This window comes from Thalassophryne amazonica, chromosome 4 (assembly GCF_902500255.1).
Source record: "Thalassophryne amazonica chromosome 4, fThaAma1.1, whole genome shotgun sequence".
Classification (NCBI taxonomy): Eukaryota; Metazoa; Chordata; class Actinopteri; order Batrachoidiformes; family Batrachoididae; genus Thalassophryne; species Thalassophryne amazonica.
This window is the reverse complement of record NC_047106.1, coordinates 72,180,766-72,200,396: the sequence shown is the minus strand read 5'-3', so window position 1 is coordinate 72,200,396 and position 19,631 is coordinate 72,180,766. Positions and strand designations below refer to the sequence as shown.

The following is a 19,631-nucleotide window of genomic DNA, read 5'->3' as shown; positions in this document are numbered from 1 at the left end:
ATACTTTTAAAATGTGCTTAAGATGTGTAAAAAAATAAAAGGAAACATGCGAAGATATTGAAATTGTGTGCATGTGGGGGGGCAGCTATTCATTTGTTCTCTGAAGGGGAGCCCACTCTCCCACACTTTGAAAACCCCTGCCTTAGACATGACTCTTTTGTAAAAGCACGTTAGTCACCTACATTTTCAATAGGCAGCCAGATAGGGGTCAAAATTTAAAAATGCTCCAGTCATATTGAAAACTATACCATATTATTTGTCTGAACACAAACATAACAAAAAGGTATAGTTTCAACTATCTATGACTGAATGTTATGGGGTAAAAACAATAAGAATGGTGACAAAGGTGAATTTCAGTTGGTACAGGGGCCAAAAGTTAAAGTTGCTATAATTTTGGTAAAAAAGTGATGCAAATTATTGGTTGAGTTAATAGGGTTGTAAAAAGGAATATGTGTCATGCTTAGTTCATGTTAGAATGTAACATGTATCACATGTCATAGAATCCAGTGGATGTTGATCTTGTTTGACCTTTACTTTGGAGACCAAGCATTCAACACAGTCAAAACTATTCCGAGTATTGTGTGCAGGCCTGGGCGCCATATCTTGCCACTAAGCTGGTTCCTGAGTTGTACAACCCCACTTCCAATGAAGTTGGGACGTTGTGTAAAATGTAAATAAAAAACAGAATACAATGATTTGCAGATCCTCTTCAACCTATATTCAATTGAAAATACCACAAAGACATTTAAGATATTTAATGTTCAAACTGATAAAATGTATTGTTTTGTGCAAATACAGTATTTGCTCATTTTGAAATGGATGCCTGCAACATGTTTCAAAAAAGTTGGGACAGTGGTATGTGGTATGTTTACCACTGTGTTACATCACCTTTCCTTCACTCAATAAGTGTTTGGGAACTGAGGACTGAGGACTGGGTATGATTGGGTATTAAAGGAGCATCCCCAAAAGTCTCAGCTGTTCACAAGAAAAGATGAGGCAAGGATGACCACTTTGTGAACACCTGCATGAAAAAATAGTCCAACAGTTTAAGAATAATGTTTCTGAACATTCAGTTGCAAGGAATTTAGGGATTCCATCATCTACAGTCCATAATATAATCAGAAAATTCAGAGAATCTGGAGAGCTTTCTCCATGTAAGCGGCAAGGCCAAAAACTAACATTGAATGCCCATGACCTTCGATCACTCAGGCGGCATTGCATTAAAAACCAACATCATTGTATAAAGGATCTTACCGCGTGGGCTCAGGAACACTTCACAAAAGCATTGTCAGTTAACACAGTTTGTCACTACATCTACAAGTGCAAGTTAAAACTCTACCATGCAAAGCGAAAGCCATACATCAACAACATCCAGAAATGCCGCCGCCTTCTCTGGGCCTGAGCTCATTTGAAATGGACAGACGCAAAGTGGAAAAGTGTGCTGTGGTCTTATGAGTCCACATTTCAAATTGTTTTTGGAAATCATGGACATCGTGTCCTCTGGACAAAGAGGAAAAAGACCATCCAGATTGTTACCAGCGCAAAGTTCAAAAGTCAGCATCTGTGATGGTATGGGGATGTGTTAGTGCCCATGGCATGGGCACTAACACATCTGTGATGGCTCCATCAATGCTGAAAGGTACATCCAGGTTTCGGAGCAACACATGCTGCCATCCAAGCAACGTCTTTTTCAGGGACGTCCCTGCTTATTTCAGCAAGACAATGCCAAGCCACATTCTGCACGTGTTACAACAGCGTGACTTCGTAGTAAAAGAGTGCAGGTACTAGACTGGCCTGCCTGCAGTCCAGACCTGTCGCCCATTGAAAATGTGTGGCGCATTATGAAGTGCAAAATACAACAATGGATTGAACAACTGAAGTTGTACATCAAGCAAGAATGGGAAAGAATTCCACTACAAAGCTTCAACAATTAGTGTTCTCAGTTCCCAAATGCTTATTGAGTGTTGTTAGAAGGAAAGCTGATGTAACACAGTGGTAAACATACCACTGTCCCAGCTTTTTTGAATCATGTTGCATGCATCCATTTCCAAATGAAGAAATATTTGAACAAAAACAATAAAGTTTATCAGTTTGAATATTAGATATCTTGTCTTTGTGTTGTTCAATTGAATATAGATTGAAGAGGATTTTCAAATCATTGTATTTGTTGGGAAGGTGTCGTAGCACAGACCCACAACAGGGGGCGCAAAGGAACGGACAATGAATAAGCCAAAAAGTAACAATTTAATGTTGTGAAAACACACAACTAAACACACAAGATCTGTAAAGTCAATTAACACCAGGTGACGTGTGGGCAGGCTCGAAGATAGAAGACCCCCGACGAGAGATGAGCCGCGTCCCACACGGCTTCCACCACCAACGGCCTGAAGAACACCGGAGCCGCCAAGCTCCCGAGTCCCCAGGTGGCCCTCTGTCTTCGGCTGTCGACCCTGGTACTGCTGGCAGAAAACAAAGACAGGATGGATGAGTGTGAATTCGCACACTCAGTAATCCACAGTCTGCACTCAGTTAGGAGGGAGCACCTCCCACCTCCAATCACACACTCGTGCAGCTCCTGTTTTTAACCACTTATCTGGTTTGGGGTGTGAGGCGAAGCCGTCGCTGTCACACCAAACGCCAATCCCACAGATAAGGCAGACACAACAGGATAACGGCTGCAAAAGAAGTTCAGATTATCACTCAATGATTTGAGTCATCAGAGAAAATTACCTCTTCGGTAGTTTGATTTCTCGGCGAGGATTGGAGTTGCAGTCGGCCTTTATGGTGATGATGATGATGATGAATGAGTGACAGCTGGTGCTGAGGATGAGTGACAGCTGTCACTTCTTCTGGGTTCTGGCGCCCTCTCGTGCTTGGAGCCCGCACTCCAAGCAGGGCGCCCTCTGGTGGTGGTGGGCCAGCAGTACCTCCTCTTCAGCGGCCACATAACAGGGCCCCCCCCCCAACGGGCGCCTCCTGGCGTCCCGACCAGGCTTGTCCGGGTGTCCTCTTGTAAAAATCGGCCAGGAGGGCGGGTCCAGGATGAAGCTCCTCTTCACCCAGGAGTGTTCTTCAGGTCCATACCCCTCCCAGTCCACCAGATATTGGAACCCCCGGCCCTTACGACGGACGTCCCAGGAGCCTGCGGACTGTCCAAGCAGGCTCCCCATCAATGAGCCGGGCAGGAGGCGGCGTAGGTCCAGGAGCACAGAGGGGCGAGGTGTGGTGTGGCTTGAGGCGGGACACATGAAACACAGGGTGGATCCGCAGTGAAGCTGGGAGTTGGAGCTTCACTGCGGCCGGGTTGATGATTTTGAGGATTCTGAAGGATCCTATGAATCTGTCCTTCAATTTTGGGGAGTCCACACAGAGGGGGATGTCCTAAGTTGAGAGCCACACCTCCTGCCCGGGCTGGTATGTGGGGGCCGGGGAACGCCGGCGGTCTGCATGGGTCTTGGCCCTCGTCCGGGCCTTTAACAGGGCAGAGCGGGCGGTCCGCCACACCCGGCGGCACCTCCTGAGGTGGGCCTGGACCGAGGGCACACCCCTCCACCAGCGGGAACAATGGGGGCTGGTACCCCAAACATGCCTCAAAAGGGGAGAGGCCGGTAGCAGACGAGACTTGGCTGTTATGGGCATACTCGATCCAGGCCAGATGGTGACTCCAGGCCGCCGGGTGCGCGGAGGTGATGCAGCGAAGGGCCTGTTCCAACTCCTGGTTAGCCCGCTCTGCCTGGCCGTTTGTCTGGGGGTGGTACCCGACAAGAGACTCACGGTGGCCCCCAGCTCCTTACAGAAACTTCTCCAAACCTGCGAAGAGAACTGGGGACCACGATCTGATACAATGTCCGATGGTATCCCATGCAGCTGCATGACGTGGTGGACCAGGAGGTCTGCCGTCTCCTGGGCCGTCGGGAGCTTCGGGAGGGCCACGAAGTGGGCCGTCTTGGAGAACCGGTCCACTATCGTGAGAATGATGGTGTTGCCCTGGGACGGCAGGAGGCCTGTGATGAAGTCCAGGCCGATGTGAGACCAGGGGCGGTGAGGCACCGGCAGGGGTTGGAGGAGTCCCGAGGTCCTCCGATGGTCTGCCTTGCCCCTGGCGCAGGTGGTACAGGCCTGGACGTAGTCCCGAACGTCGGTTTCCAGGGACGCCCACCAGAAGCACTGCTGGACCACTGCCACGATCCTACGCACTCCAGGATGACAGGAGAGCTTGGATCCGTGACAGAAGTCCAATACGGCAGCTCTTGCCTCTGGTGGGACGTACATTCTGTTCTTGGGGCCGGTCCCCGGGTCCGGGCTCCCGTTGCCAGGGCCTCCCGGACGGTCTTCTCCACGTCCCAGGTGAGGGAGGCCATGACAGTGGACTCGGGTAGATGGTCTCGGTGGGGTTTCACAGCCCCGCCTTGGCTTCTTCTTCGTGCACCCGGGACAAAGCATCCGATTTTTGGTTTTTGGTCCCGGGGCGGTACGTGATCCGGAGTCAAAGCTCGAAGAACATGGAGACCGAGCGGGCTTGCCTAGGGGTCAGCCGCTTGGCGGTCCGGATGTACTCCAGGTTCCGATGGTCCGTGAAAACCGTGAAAGGCAACAACGCCCCCTCCAGCAGGTGTCTCCACTCTTCAAGAGCCTCCTTCACTGCGAGGAGCTCCCGATTGCCGACGTCATAGTTCCGTTCAGCTGGGGTCAACCTGCGGGAAAAATAGGCACAAGGATGGAGAACCTTATCAGCCTCCACGCTCTGGGACAGCACGGCTCCTATCCCTAAGTCAGAGGCGTCCACTTCCACTATGTACTGGCGATCAGGATCAGGCTGCACCCGAACTGGTGCAGTCGAGAACCGGCGTTTCAACTCCTTGAACGCGGCTTTGCACCGATCCGACCAGGTGAAGGGGACCTTGGTGGAGGTCAGGGCAGTCAGGGGGCTAACTACCTGACTGTAGCCTTTAATGAACCTCCTGTAGAAATTTGCAAAGCCGAGGAACTGCTGCAATTTCCTGTGGCTTGTTGGTTGGGGCCAATCTCTCACCGCCGCAACCTTGGCCGGATCAGGGGCGACGGAGTTGGAGGAGATGATGAACCCCAAGAAGGACAAAGAAGTGTGGTGGACCTCGCACTTCTTGCCCTTAACAAACAGCCGGTTCTCCAACAACCGCTGTAGGACCTGACGTACATGCTGGACATGGGTCTCAGGGTCCGGGGAAAAGATGAGTATATCGTCCAGATATATGAAGATGAACCGATGCAGGAAGTCCCGCAAGACGTCATTTACCAAAGCTTGGAATGTCGCGGGGGTGTTAGTGAGGCCGAACGGCATGACCAGGTACTCAAAGTGACCTAACGGGGTGTTAAATGCCGTCTTCCATTCGTCTCCCTTCCGGATCCGAACCAGGTGGTACGCGTTTCTAAGATCCAATTTTGTGAAAATGTGGGCTCCATGCAGGGGCGTGAACACTGAATCCAACAGAGGTAACGGGTATCGGTTGTGAACCGTGATCTCGTTCAGCCCTCTGTAATCAATGCATGGACGGAGTCCGCCGTCTTTTTTGCCCACAAAAAAGAAACCAGCACCCATCGGGGAGGTGGAGTTCCGGATCAGCCTGGCAGCTAAAGAGTCCCGGATGTAGGTCTCCATTGATTCGCGTTCCGGACGTGAGAGGTTGTACAACCTAATGGACGGGTACTCAGCGCCGGGACCAAATCGATGACACAATCGTACGGTCGGTGCGGGGGGAAGAGTGAGCGCCAGATCTTTGCTGAAGACGTCAGCAAGATCGTGGTACTCCTTTGGCACCGCCGATAGATTGGGGGGAACTTTAACCTCCTCATTAGCCGTCATGCCGGGAGGAACCGAGGATCTTAAACACTCCCGGTGGCAGGTTTCGCTCCACTGCGTCACAACCCCGGACGGCCAATCTATCCGGGGATTGTGCTTCACCATCCATGGAAATCCCAAAATCACTCGGGAGGTAGAAGGTGTTACATGGAACACGATCTCCTCCCTGTGATTTCCAGACACAACCAAGGTCACAGGCTGTGTCTGATGTGTGATTAACGGAAGCAGGGTGCCATCTAGTGCTCGCACCTGCAATGGTGCCGGCAGAGCCACCAGGGGGAGCCCTACTTCCTTTGCCCATCTGCTATCCAGCAGATTCCCTTCCGACCCCGTGTCTACCAGTGCTGGGGCGTGAAGGGTTAGATCCCCACAAAGGATCGTTACTGGGATTCGTGCAGATTTGCGGGGTTTCCCCGCGTGCGTGTTATGGCCCACCCTTAGCCCAGTTTCTAAGGACGGGCGTTGTAGTTTGACCGTTTGGGGCAGTCCTTCTGCATGTGCTCACAAGAGCCGCAGACAAAACACTCCCCGCGGGCCAGCCTCCTTTGTCTGACGTTTGTCTTAACTTTGGCCCTGCTCGTGTCCATAGCCTCCTCAGCAGGGGGAGCTGTAGCCACACGGAGCTCTCTGGCAGTGAAGTGTGGGGACAACGTCACCCTTTCGGAACCGGAAGGGGGAGGGACGGCTCGTGCCCGGTCACGCCCCCCGGCCTGCTCCGGACGATGCTCATTCAAACGGTTGTCTAAGCGTATAACCAAATCGACAAGCCCGTCAAAATCCCGCGGTTCCTCCTTAGCCAGCAGGTGCTCCTTCAGGACCGGAGACAGTCCATTTACGAAGGCGGCGCGGAGCACAATGTTATTCCAGCCGGACCTCGCTGCCGCGATGCGGAAGTCGACTGTATACTTGGCTGCGCTGCGACACCCCTGTCTCATTGACAGCAGCACGCTCGAAGCGGTCTCGCCTCTGTTGGGATGGTCAAAAAACCTGTTGAACTCCCGTACAAACCCAGCATAAGACGTTAGGAGCTGTGAATTCTGCTCCCAAAGCGCCGTAGCCCAGGCGCGTGCCTCTCCTCGAAGCAGATTAATAACATAAGCCACCCGGCTGGCGTCTGACTCGTACATGACAGGACGCTGTGAAAAGACGAGCGAACACTGCATGAGGAAGTCTGCGCACGTCTCAACACAGCCTCCGTACGGTTCCGGAGGGCTTATGTATGCTTCAGGGGACGGTGGGGGGGGGGGGGTCGTTGAACGACCAGTGGAACGTCTGTTACGGGCCCAGGACCAGCAAGAGGAGTGGCTGCAGCAGCACCCTGATCGCGCGCTTCCACCCTGGCGGTGAGAGCCTCCACCCTCCGGTTAAGGAGAACATTCTGCTCGGTCACTAAATCCAGCCGAGCCGTGAAGGCGGTTAAGATCTGCTGCAGCTCACTCAACACGCCTCCCGCTGACGCCTGCACTCCTGGCTCTTCCATTGACCGTTCAAGCTCGGGTTGACGCCCCTCGGAATCCATGACGAATGGCCGAGAAATCCTGTTGGGAAGGTGTCGTAGCACGGACCCACAACAGGGGGCGCAAAGGAACGGACAATGAATAAGCCAAAAAGTAACAATTTGATGTTGTGACAACACATAACTAAACACACAACATCTGTAAAGTCAATTAACACCAGGTGACGTGTGGGCAGGCTCGAAGATAGAAGACCCCCGACGAGAGATGAGCCGCGTCCCACACGGCTTCCACCACCAACGGCCTGAAGAACACCGGAGCCGCCAAGTCCCGAGTCCCCAGGTGGCCTCTGTCTTCGGCTGTCGACCCTGGTACTGCTGGCAGAAAACAAAGACAGGATGAATGAGTGTGAATTCGCACACTCAGTAATCCACAGTCTGCACTCAGTTAGGAGGGAGCACCTCCACCTCCAATCACACACTCGTACAGCTCCTGTTTTAACCACTTATCTGGTATGGGGTGTGAGGCGAAGCCGTCGCTGTCACACCAAACGCCAATCCCACAGATAAGGCAGACACAACAGGATAACGGCTGCAAAAGAAGTTCAGATTATCACTCAACGATTTGAGTCAGCAGAGAAAATTGCCTCTTCGGTAGTTGATTTCTCGGCGAGGAGGTGGAGTTGCAGTCCGGCCTTTATGGTGATGATGATGATGATGAATGAGTGACAGCTGGTGCTGAGGATGAGTGACAGCTGTCACTTCTTCTGGGTCTGGCGCCCTCTCATGCTTGGAGCCCGCACTCCAAGCAGGGCGCCCTCTGGTGGTGGTGGGCCAGCAGTACCTCCTCTTCAGCGGCCCACATCACAGTATTCTGTTTTTATTTACATTTTACACAACGTCCCAACTTCATTGGAATTGGGGTTGTAGCAAGTGCACTATGAGGAAAGACTGGCTGAATTAGGTCTAACTACTTTAGAAGACAGATGTATTAGAGACATTTCAATTGAAATGTACAAAATTTTGCATGGTTTTGAAAATGTAAAGTCTGAAATTTTTTTTGATTGGAGAAGATATGCTGGTTTGAGAGGGCATGAGCTGAGCCTTGAGGTTGAACAGTCTAGCCTAAACCCTAGAAAAAATTTGTTTAGCAACAGAGCAATTGTACTGTGGAATTCATTGCCTAGTGAAGTGCTCTCACCAAACGTTAATGCTTTTAAGAAAAATTATGATTCGTACTATACTAGTAACACCACCAATCAACTAGCTTCGGTTTTAATGTATTTATTTTTTTAAGGTGTCTATTTTAACTTGTTATTATGTATTTAAATGGTTCTAATGTTTTATTTTGAATGTATTTATTTTACTTGTCATGATGTGTCACGATATACATTTTGTATATTTTTACTTTACACAACAAAATGAATTATGAATTATATAATGATTCCATTTATTAATCCTATTAGCACAACCAATAATTTGCACCATGTTTTTACCAAAATTGGAGTAACTATAACTTTTGACCCCTCGACAAAGTCAAATTGACCTTTGTCATCATTCTTGCTGTTTTTACCCTATAACTCCATAACATTCAGTCACCGATAGTCCAAACTATACCTTTTTGGAATCTTTGGAATCAGACAAATAATGTGGTATACTTTTCAATATGATTGGAGCATTTTTAAATTTTGACCCCTCTCAACTGACCCCTACCTGGCTGCCTATTGAAAATGTAGGTGGCTAACGTGCTTTTACGAAAGAGTAATGTCTAAGGAGTATTTGTGCCAAATTCGGTGCTTGTTTCACCATTTGAAAGATTCCTCTGTAAATATCCTGATAGCTGCTTCACTAATAGTACGCGGCTCACCATCGGAGTCCATCTTACAGTCCATCTTTTTTTTTTTTTGCCATCTGATTGTACAGCTGACTGTGTGTAGCTGCAGACCTGGACACCATCTTTGATACACCGATTTCAGAGTTTAATGGTTGCAAAGTAATAGCAAGGTGATTGCAGATGGTCACACTGCTGTCTCCAACCACTAATTTTCCTGGTGTGTTTGAGGCCTTACACATTGGAGACTGACAACAAAATATCACACCATAAATCAATCAATCAATCAATCAATCAATTTTTTTATATAGCGCCAAATCACAACAAACAGTTGCCCCAAGGCGCTTTATATTGTAAGGCAAGGCCATACAATAATTATGTAAAACCCCAACGGTCAAAACGACCCCCTGTGAGCAAGCACTTGGCTACAGTGGGAGGAAAAACTCCCTTTTAACAGGAAGAAACCTCCAGCAGAACCAGGCTCAGGGAGGGGCAGTCTTCTGCTGGGACTGGTTGGGGCTGAGGGAGAGAACCAGGAAAAAGACATGCTGTGGAGGGGAGCAGAGATCGATCACTAATGATTAAATGCAGAGTGGTGCATACAGAGCAAAAAGAGAAAGAAACAGTGCATCATGGGAACCCCCCAGCAGTCTACGTCTATAGCAGCATAACTAAGGGATGGTTCAGGGTCACCTGATCCAGCCCTAACTATAAGCTTGAGCAAAAAGGAAAGTTTTAAGCCTAATCTTAAAAGTAGAGAGGGTGTCTGTCTCCCTGATCTGAATTGGGAGCTGGTTCCACAGGAGAGGAGCCTGAAAGCTGAAGGCTCTGCCTCCCATTCTACTCTTACAAACCCTAGGAACTACAAGTAAGCCTGCAGTCTGAGAGCGAAGCGCTCTATTGGGGTGATATGGTACTACGAGGTCCCTAAGATAAGATGGGACCTGATTATTCAAAACCTTATAAGTAAGAAGAAGAATTTTAAATTCTATTCTAGAATTAACAGGAAGCCAATGAAGAGAGGCCAATATGGGTGAAATATGCTCTCTCCTTCTAGTCCCCGTCAGTACTCTAGCTGCAGCATTTTGAATTAACTGAAGGCTTTTTAGGGAACTTTTAGGACAACCTGATAATAATGAATTACAATAGTCCAGCCTAGAGGAAATAAATGCATGAATTAGTTTTTCAGCATCACTCTGAGACAAGACCTTTCTGATTTTAGAGATATTGCGTAAATGCAAAAAGCAGTCCTACATATTTGTTTAATATGCGCTTTGAATGACATATCCTGATCAAAATGACTCCAAGATTTCTCACAGTATTACTAGAGGTCAGGGTAATGCCATCCAGAGTAAGGATCTGGTTAGACACCATGTTTCTAAGATTTGTGGGGCCAAGTACAATAACTTCAGTTTTATCTGAGTTTAAAAGCAGGAAATTAGAGGTCATCCATGTCTTATGTCTGTAAGACAATCCTGCAGTTTAGCTAATTGGTGTGTGTCCTCTGGCTTCATGGATAGATAAAGCTGGGTATCATCTGCGTAACAATGAAAATTTAAGCAATACCGTCTAATAATACTGCCTAAGGGAAGCATATATAAAGTGAATAAAATTGGTCCTAGCACAGAACCTTGTGGAACTCCATAATTAACTTTAGTCTGTGAAGAAGATTCCCCATTTACATGAACAAATTGTAATCTATTAGACAAATATGATTCAAACCACCGCAGCGCAGTGCCTTTAATACCTATGGCATGCTCTAATCTCTGTAATAAAATTTTATGGTCAACAGTATCAAAAGCAGCACTGAGGTCTAACAGAACAAGCACAGAGATGAGTCCACTGTCCGAGGCCATAAGCAGATCATTTGTAACCTTCACTAATGCTGTTTCTGTACTATGATGAATTCTAAAACCTGACTGAAACTCTTCAATAGGACCATTCCTCTGCAGATGATCAGTTAGCTGTTTTACAACTACCCTTTCAAGAATTTTTGAGAGAAAAGGAAGGTTGGAGATTGGCCTATAATTAGCTAAGATAGCTGGGTCAAGTGATGGCTTTTTAAGTAATGGTTTAATTACTGCCACCTTAAAAGCCTGTGGTACATAGCCAACTAACAAAGATAGATTGATCATATTTAAGATCGAAGCATTAAATAATGGTAGGGCTTCCTTGAGCAGCCTGGTAGGAATGGGGTCTAATAAACATGTTGATGGTTTGGATGAAGTAACTAATGAAAATAACTCAGACAGAACAATCGGAGAGAAAGAGTCTAACCAAATACCGGCATCACTGAAAGCAGCCAAAGATAACGATACGTCTTTGGGATGGTTATGAGTAATTTTTTCTCTAATAGTTTAAAATTTTGTTAGCAAAGAAAGTCATGAAGTCATTACTAGTTAAAGTTAATGGAATACTCAGCTCAATAGAGCTCTGACTCTTTGTCAGCCTGGCTACAGTGCTGAAAAGAAACCTGGGGTTGTTCTTATTTTCTTCAATTAGTGATGAGTAGAAAGATGTCCTAGCTTTACGGAGGGCTTTTTTTATAGAGCAACAGACTCTTTTTCCAGGCTAAGTGAAGATCTTCTAAATTAGTGAGACGCCATTTCCTCTCCAACTTACGGGTTATCTGCTTTAAGCTACGAGTTTGTGAGTTATACCACGGAGTCAGACACTTCTGATTTAAAGCTCTCTTTTTCAGAGGAGCTACAGCATCCAAAGTTGTCTTCAATGAGGATGTAAAACTATTGACGAGATACTCTATCTCCCTTACAGAGTTTAGGTAGCTACTCTGCACTGTGTTGTTATATGGCATTAGAGAACATAAAGAAGGAATCATATCCTTAAACCTAGTTACAGCGCTTTCTGAAAGACTTCTAGTGTAATGAAACTTATTCCCTACTGCTGGGTAGTCCATCAGAGTAAATGTAAATGTTATTAAGAAATGATCAGACAGAAGGGAGTTTTCAGGGAATACTGTTAAGTCTTCTATTTCCATACCATAAGTCAGAACAAGATCTAAGATATGATTAAAGTGGTGGGTGGACTCATTTACTTTTTGAGCAAAGCCAATAGAGTCTAATAATATATTAAATCCAGTGTTGAGGCTGTCATTCTCAGCATCTGTGTGGATGTTAAAATCGCCCACTATAATTATCTTATCTGAGCTAAGCACTAAGTCAGACAAAAGGTCTGAAAATTCACAGAGAAACTCACAGTAAGGACCAGGTGGACGATAGATAATAACAAATAAAACTGGTTTTTGGGACTTCCAATTTGGATGGACAAGACTAAGAGACAAGCTTTCAAATGAATTAAAGCTCTGTCTGGGTTTTTGATTAATTAATAAGCTGGAATGGAAGATTGCTGCTAATCCTCCGCCCCGGCCCGTGCTACGAGCATTCTGACAGTTAGTGTGACTCGGGGGTGTTGACTCATTTAAACTAACATATTCATCCTGCTGTAACCAGGTTTCTGTTAGGCAGAATAAATCAATATGTGGATCAATTATGATATCATTTACCAACAGGGACTTAGAAGAGAGAGACCTAATGTTTAATAGACCACATTTAACTGTTTTAGTCTGTGGTGCAGTTGAGGTGCTATATTATTTTTCTTTTTGAATTTTTATGCTTAAATAGATTTTTGCTTGGTTATTGGTAGTCTGGGAGCAGGCACCGTCTCTACGGGGATGGGGTAATGAGGGGATGGCAGGGGGAGAGAAGCTGCAGAGAGGTGTGTAAGACTACAACTCTGCTTCCTGGTCCCAACCCTGGATAGTCACGGTTTGGAGGATTTAAGAAATTGGCCAGATTTCTAGAAATGAGAGCTGCTCCATCCAAAGTGGGATGGATGCCGTCTCTCCTAACAAGACCAGGTTTTCCCCAGAAGCTTTGCCAATTATCTATGAAGCCCACCTCATTTTTTGGACACCACTCAGACAGCCAGCAATTCAAGGAGAACATGCGGCTAAACATGTCACTCCCGGTCCGATTGGGGAGGGGCCCAGAGAAAACTACAGAGTCCGACATTGTTTTTGCAAAGTTACACACCGATTTAATGTTAATTTAGTGACCTCCGATTGGCGTAACCGGGTGTCATTACTGCCGACGTGAATTACAATCTTACCAAATTTACGCTTAGCCTTAGCCAGCAGTTTCAAATTTCCTTCAATGTCGCCTGCTCTGGCCCCCGGAAGACAGTTGACTATGGTTGCTGGTGTCGCTAACTTCACATTTCTCAAAACAGAGTCGCCAATAACCAGAGTTTGATCCTCGGCGGGTGTGTCGTCGAGTGGGGAAAAACGGTTAGAAATGTGAACGGGTTGGCGGTGTACACGGGGCTTCTGTTTAGGGCTACGCTTCCTCCTCACAGTCACCCAGTCAGCCTGCTTTCCCGGCTGCTCGGGATCTGCCAGGGGGGAAACTAACGGCGGCTAAGCTACCTGGTCCGCACCGACTACAGGGGCCTGGCTAGCTGTAGAATTTTCCACGGTGCGGAGCCGAGTCTCCAATTCGCCCAGCCTGGCCTCCAAAGCTACGAATAAGCTACACTTATTACAAGTACCGTTACTGCTAAAGGAGGCCGAGGAATAACTAAACATTTCACACCCAGAGCAGAAAAGTGCGGGAGAGACAGGAGAAGCCGCCATGCTAAATCGGCTAAGAGCTAGTAGCTACGCTAAGCTAGCGGATTCCTAAAAACACGCAAAGTGAATAATGTGTAAATAATTTAGAGGTGATTCAGCAGAAGGAGTGCTTTAGTTAAGGCACGTAAAGATTACACTGGGAAACAAATCGTAATCTAGATAACTAGATCAATCTAACTGCGCAGATTAAACAGCTAACAGATACAGAAAAACACCGCTGTGCTCCGGAACAGGAAGTGATACAATACCGCAGTGAGAGCCAACCACCAGTAGAGGCAAGCATAAATCTGTCTTCTTAATCAGAGGGCAAAAACCACCAGGGTGCAGACTCTCTGCAACAATGTCATTCATAACAGTAATGAAATTAAATCTGGCACAGTTTGCTTCTCTGTTGGGGAACACCTTCCACCACTCCCTGTTCCACAGAAACAGGGTTGATTTTACACAACCACGGAAATAATTATTTCTCACACTGTAATTATAAAGAGAATGCATCACTCTGTCATGAGAAATTTCTAACTATGGACACACTGTCTCTTTAAAATGTGACACTTTGTGCATCGTGCACAAGATTAATAATTTATTAATGACACTTGAGTAAAGAGGATAAAGAGTGGAAATGTGGTTAGCCCAGATGACTTACCAGTGGAGGCATTTTTAATTTTTGAAAGAATAAGGGTGATGTGTAGCACTGCAATAAATATTAAGTCATTAATTTGATCAGCCACAGCATGAAGTCACATGAAAGAGTGGTGAGAAAAGAGGTAAAGATCTGTGAACAAAAACATGGTTCAATCCTAAAAAAGAGCACTACAGATGATGTTTATTTTGCTAACACTGATTGAGAAACATAGAGAAGGCCAGAAGGAGTTCATATGTGTGTTTGTGCATTTAGAGAAAACTTATGACAGGATGCCAAATGAAGCGTTGTGGTTTTCTATGGAATGGAAGTATGTGGGAGTGCTGCAAGATACGTATGAGTACAATGTGACAGCAATAAGATGTGAAGTAGGTATGATAGATGCATTGAAGTTAGGGGTGGGACTTTCTTGTTTGCAACGTCGATGATGGACAGGTTGGTGGACAAGATGAGACTGGAATCTCCATGACAACATGATCTGTATAGTGAGAGTAGGGCGCAGGTTGAGCTGAACCTGCAGAGGTGCAGGTATACTCTGTGTCATGATCTGTGCACCTGTGCACATTCCTGTGAGTGACACGGATGTTTGTGCTCCCCTGGCTGTTTATTTGGTTCCTCGTTTCTTTAAGTCTTGTGGTTTCCCTTGTGTGTTTACTCTTATCTGCCAGAGTGCTCAGTTTTCCTGTGCAGCCACATGCGTAGCCATGTGCTTGGCCTCTTCCTCTGAGTTTCACCTTAGTTTCCTTGGTGCCTTTTCCTCTGTTAGAGTTTACCTGTGATGTTTCCGTTGTTTGCCCCTACATCTGTTTCTCAGCCCTTTCTGTGTTGCGTGTGGCTGCGTTATTGGGTTTTATGTTGTCACCACTGCACTTTATCTCCTTGTGTGCTCTCCGTATTTTCCTGTCTGACAGCCTTTTTTAATGTCTCTCTTTCAGTTTGTGTCTGTTTAGTATTTTCTCTGTGCTGATTTCCACATTCCCTCATGTGGCTCATTAGGGAGCTAATTAGCCTACTCCCATTAAAAGAGCTTTCTCAGGACACTCAGGATCAGATAGTCACAGTTGTGGGTCAGATACTGAGAGTGGACTCCACATCTCATACCTGTTATCTCACGTGTGTTCCCTGTGTTTAGCCCCGGTCACAACCCACCATGCGTTTTTTTTTCACTGTACATTTTCTGCGGATGCCACGGCCACTACGTTTTTGTGAAAACGTATGGAGGCAGTAGCAAGAGGAGGGAGGGAGTACGTTCAAAGCTGGGGAGTGTCTGTGTTGCTGAAGTTTGGAAATAAAGTGAGAAGCTGCGTTGTGCATGCAAGTCTGTCGGCCTCCATAGTATGTGGTGAGTGCCGTAATCCATACTGCCTATGTATGGATTTGGTTAATTCAATAGTAATTGAATGAAAATGTGCTGCTTTGAATCCGTACTGAGGCAGTACTCACAACGTGCGTCATCTGTACTGCTGGTGAATCCGCAGCCTGACCGCAGCGAAAGTTCTGCATGCACTAAAACCTCTACGGCGTGTCTGCGTGTGTCTGCGTGCTCCTAAATTCGTACTGAGGCAGTACAGTCACTTGCCCAGTTCCGGATCATTGCCAGTTCTGGATCACTGCTGTAGTTTTTGTGCCGCCGTTTCTCCTAATCAGCACGAATAAGCTAATAATTGGTACCAATGGAAAGATTGATGTTTTGTCTACAAACGACCACAAGCTCGACCGGATCCAGCCGTCCTTCTGATCAGCAGAGGAATCAAAACATCCCGGTGTCTGCGGTGTGCGTGTTTTTTCGGACTCACTCATTCCTGCAAGTTTGAAAATAACGATCTCTAAAACGTAGCAAAGGTGAGTTAGCCATTCGGTGTTTTTGGTTCTAGAGTGGGAAAATACTTACTTACTTGGGTAGAAAATGTCAGTGTGTTTTGTCTTGCTGTTTAATTGCTACGCACATTTATCTCCGACGCGAAAATTTGCCAGTTCCGGATCACTTGAAGCAGCAGCCTCGTGTCTGTAGTTGTGAGCCGTGTGGACTTTGGGGGTCATCTCGACATCACGAATGGACATGAATGTGGGGGCTTTTACTTTTTAATTCGGGAGAAATCTCACCTCCACACTTCATTTTTTGCTCGTAAAAACGTATAATGGCGCTTTTCGAAACAAAGTAAATTCTCATTTAATAAGTATTATTTCTATCATTTTGTGTTCAAAACACATTCTCGGGCACAGTGTGTATCATTCTGCATTAGAAGGGCTCCAGCCAGATGCCAGGAATGAACCCAAAGTGACACAGAGTGTTGTGATCCGGAACTGGCAAAAGTGATCCGTTTCTGGCAAATGTTCGCGCCACACATAATGTGGCTTCACACTTTAAGTAGAAGCGCTACTCCACCCAGACTTTTTCAGCTAAATAACATCCAAATACCCAATACAACAATACACAATAAAGGACATTCAGTTGCATTATGGCTCCGTATAGCGGGACTTTAAAAAAGGTGATCCGGAACTGGGCAACCGTCTGTACTTATGACGTACGGATCTCCAAATTTAGCCCACGTTTTTGCAAGTAGACTGCACGCCCGTGCCTCCTGCATGATATTGTCTTCAGGTGTCCTACCAACAAAGAGAGGTAGTCTCCAAATGAATGACTGTTGTTTGAATTGTCTTCAGCTGAAACAATCTTTTAAAAAGTGTAATTATTCACTGTTACAATCAGAGTTATTACGTCCTCCATGGGCGTAATAAAATCATCCGTCTGTCTCTCTGTTAGCAGGATTACATCAAAACTACAGCACGGATTTTGACAAAATTTTCACCAGATGGATATTAGGCCAAGGAAGAACCCATTACATTTTGGAAGTGATCTGGATCCAGATTCTGGATCAGGTTTCACTTTACGTAGGCTTTGAAGGATTACGTCAAAACTACTTCACAGATTCTGACCAAATTTTCACTATTGATACATATCAGGCCATGGAAGACTCCATTATATTTTGGAGGTGGTCTGGATCTGAATCCGGATTCTGGATCAAGATTTCACTTTATGTAGGCTTTGAAGGATTATGTCAAAACTACTTCACGGATTCTCACCAAATTTGCACCACAGATAGATATTAGACCATGGAAGACTGCACTGAATTTTGGAGGTGATCCAGATCCGGAATGACGGACGTCAGAAATCTCTGATTGCTCTTGTTTCTTACTGAATTTATACCCCATCACACATATGCTGATTGAGGCTGAATTGAGGCTCGGTGCAGCTGAACAGGATGTCACCACTGTAATACATGTATTATTACTTGTTCACCTCATAAGTCTGTAGCAGGTATGATAGGGAAATGTTTCCTCAGCCCATGACAACGCAAATACACATGCAACTCACCTCTAGTACGGCCCCAGGAGCAGCACAGACAGCTGGTGAAGTCCCTTTCACCCAGCTGCGCTGTGTGCAACATCGATCTGCTCACAAATGCATCATCCACCTCTGGCATAAATAAATGTGAAGCGCCGTCCCGCACTGATAATCCAACTATAGTTGTGTTAAGATATGTATCAAGTAAAATGGCCACAACACAAGAGTTAAAAAAAGACAGAAGAAAAGGTTCGCTGGCTGCATCTGAAGAATGCTGAGCACATGGGGGAAGTTGGTGCACTGCCAGCACAGTCCAGCAGTTATGGAGTCCAGTTGGACAAATAAAATCTTGCAATGCAAGTATATGATTGTGACCACAGGACCTTTGTGGCCGGGACGGCAGTGGGATCGAACCCAGATGGCTTGCACTAAAAACCATTCCTCTACCAGGTCAGCCAAAGGGGAATTCCCCATTAGCCAAGCTAGCGGGAACGTCTTTTCAATCAGGACCCGGGACCTTCATCCCGCTACATACTGATCAAACAGCTAAAGGGATTTTTCACTGGACTTAACAACAGTAGATGATCACTGACAGCTGTCAGTGTTTTTGTGTGCAGTCTGGATGGACAGCTCCTGCGGGTCGTACAGCCATTATGAACACACATACACGCAGCCAAGCGAACATTTCGGCCACACACTCACACACTGGCTTGATCACCTGTTCTACACATGCAGGCACTCCATAGACATGACTCTTCAAAAGAGTCATGTCTAAATAGTATGTCTGACAGTTTTGGTGCTTGTTTCCAGAAATATTTTGTGTTTTACTACCAGTTCCTGTGCTGCCCTACAAGTGTCTCTTTGTTAAATAAACTATTCTTTTGCATTACTCTCATGTTTTCCTGTGTGGGCTCCTGCAAAGGGGTCTTCTGTCTCCAGTGAACCATGGCCCATGACACTCTGGAGAGAAGGAAAATGAAAGTCAGTGGGAGCAGGAAGGAGTTCATGTGTGTGAATGAGGGGAAGCATGGTGGAATGTTGAAGATACAAATAGAGATGAGTTTAAATACTTGGCATCAACTATTCTGAGTAATGGAGAATGTGGTCGAGAGGTAAAGTGCAGGCAGGGTGGAGTGGGTGGAGAAAGGTGGCAGGAGTGATTTGTTATTGAAGGATATCTGCAAGAATGAAGGAGAAAGTTTATAAGACAGTCGTGAGACCAGCTGTGTTATACACCTGTGAGACAGTGGCGCTAACAAAGACAGGAGGAGTGATGAGGACAAACAGGATTACATATGAGCATATCAGAGGGACGGTTCAGAGACAAAGTCAGAGAGGCAAGACTGAGATAGTCCAGGTATGTGAAGAGAAGTGGCCGAGGGTATATCGAAAGTAAGTTGGTAAAGTTAGACCTTACTTATGTGAAGTGCCTTGAGGCAAGTTTGTTGTGATTTGGCGCTATATAAATGAAATAAATTGAATTAAATTGAAAATAAAGATGCTGAGGATGGAGCCACCAGGGTGGAGGACAAGAGGAAGGCCAACGAAGGGGTTTGCAGATGAGGTGAGGGTCAATATGCCAACGGCTGCTGTGACCGAAGAAGGACAGGGTTGAGATGGACAGGGATGATCTGCTGACCCCTTAGCCAAATAAAGAAGGAAAAGGATCGTACGTGAAACTGATTCTGTCAGAAGAGTGTTTGGGAAATCTGTTTTAATTTTATAACTTCAACAGCAACCACATCCAGCGTGCGTCAGAAACCATGCATGCTAAGACTGGGCCTGTTCAGTCATCTCCATGTCCACCATTCTGTCCAGGAAATGGTTAAGAGACAATCTTCCTTGCCACCGAAAGATTGCCACGAGTCAATTTC

At 46.3% G+C, this 19,631-nt stretch overlaps 1 long non-coding RNA gene across 1 annotated transcript; it reads left to right on the top strand.

The window, feature by feature from the left end:
* Nucleotides 1-393: 393 nt before the first annotated feature.
* LOC117509192 lies at nt 394-19,013 on the top strand. Its single transcript, XR_004560299.1, has 3 exons — nt 394-404; nt 13,743-13,746; nt 18,868-19,013. It is a non-coding gene; the product is annotated as an uncharacterized LOC117509192 (long non-coding RNA).
* The last annotated feature ends 618 nt before the right edge of the window (nt 19,014-19,631 follow it).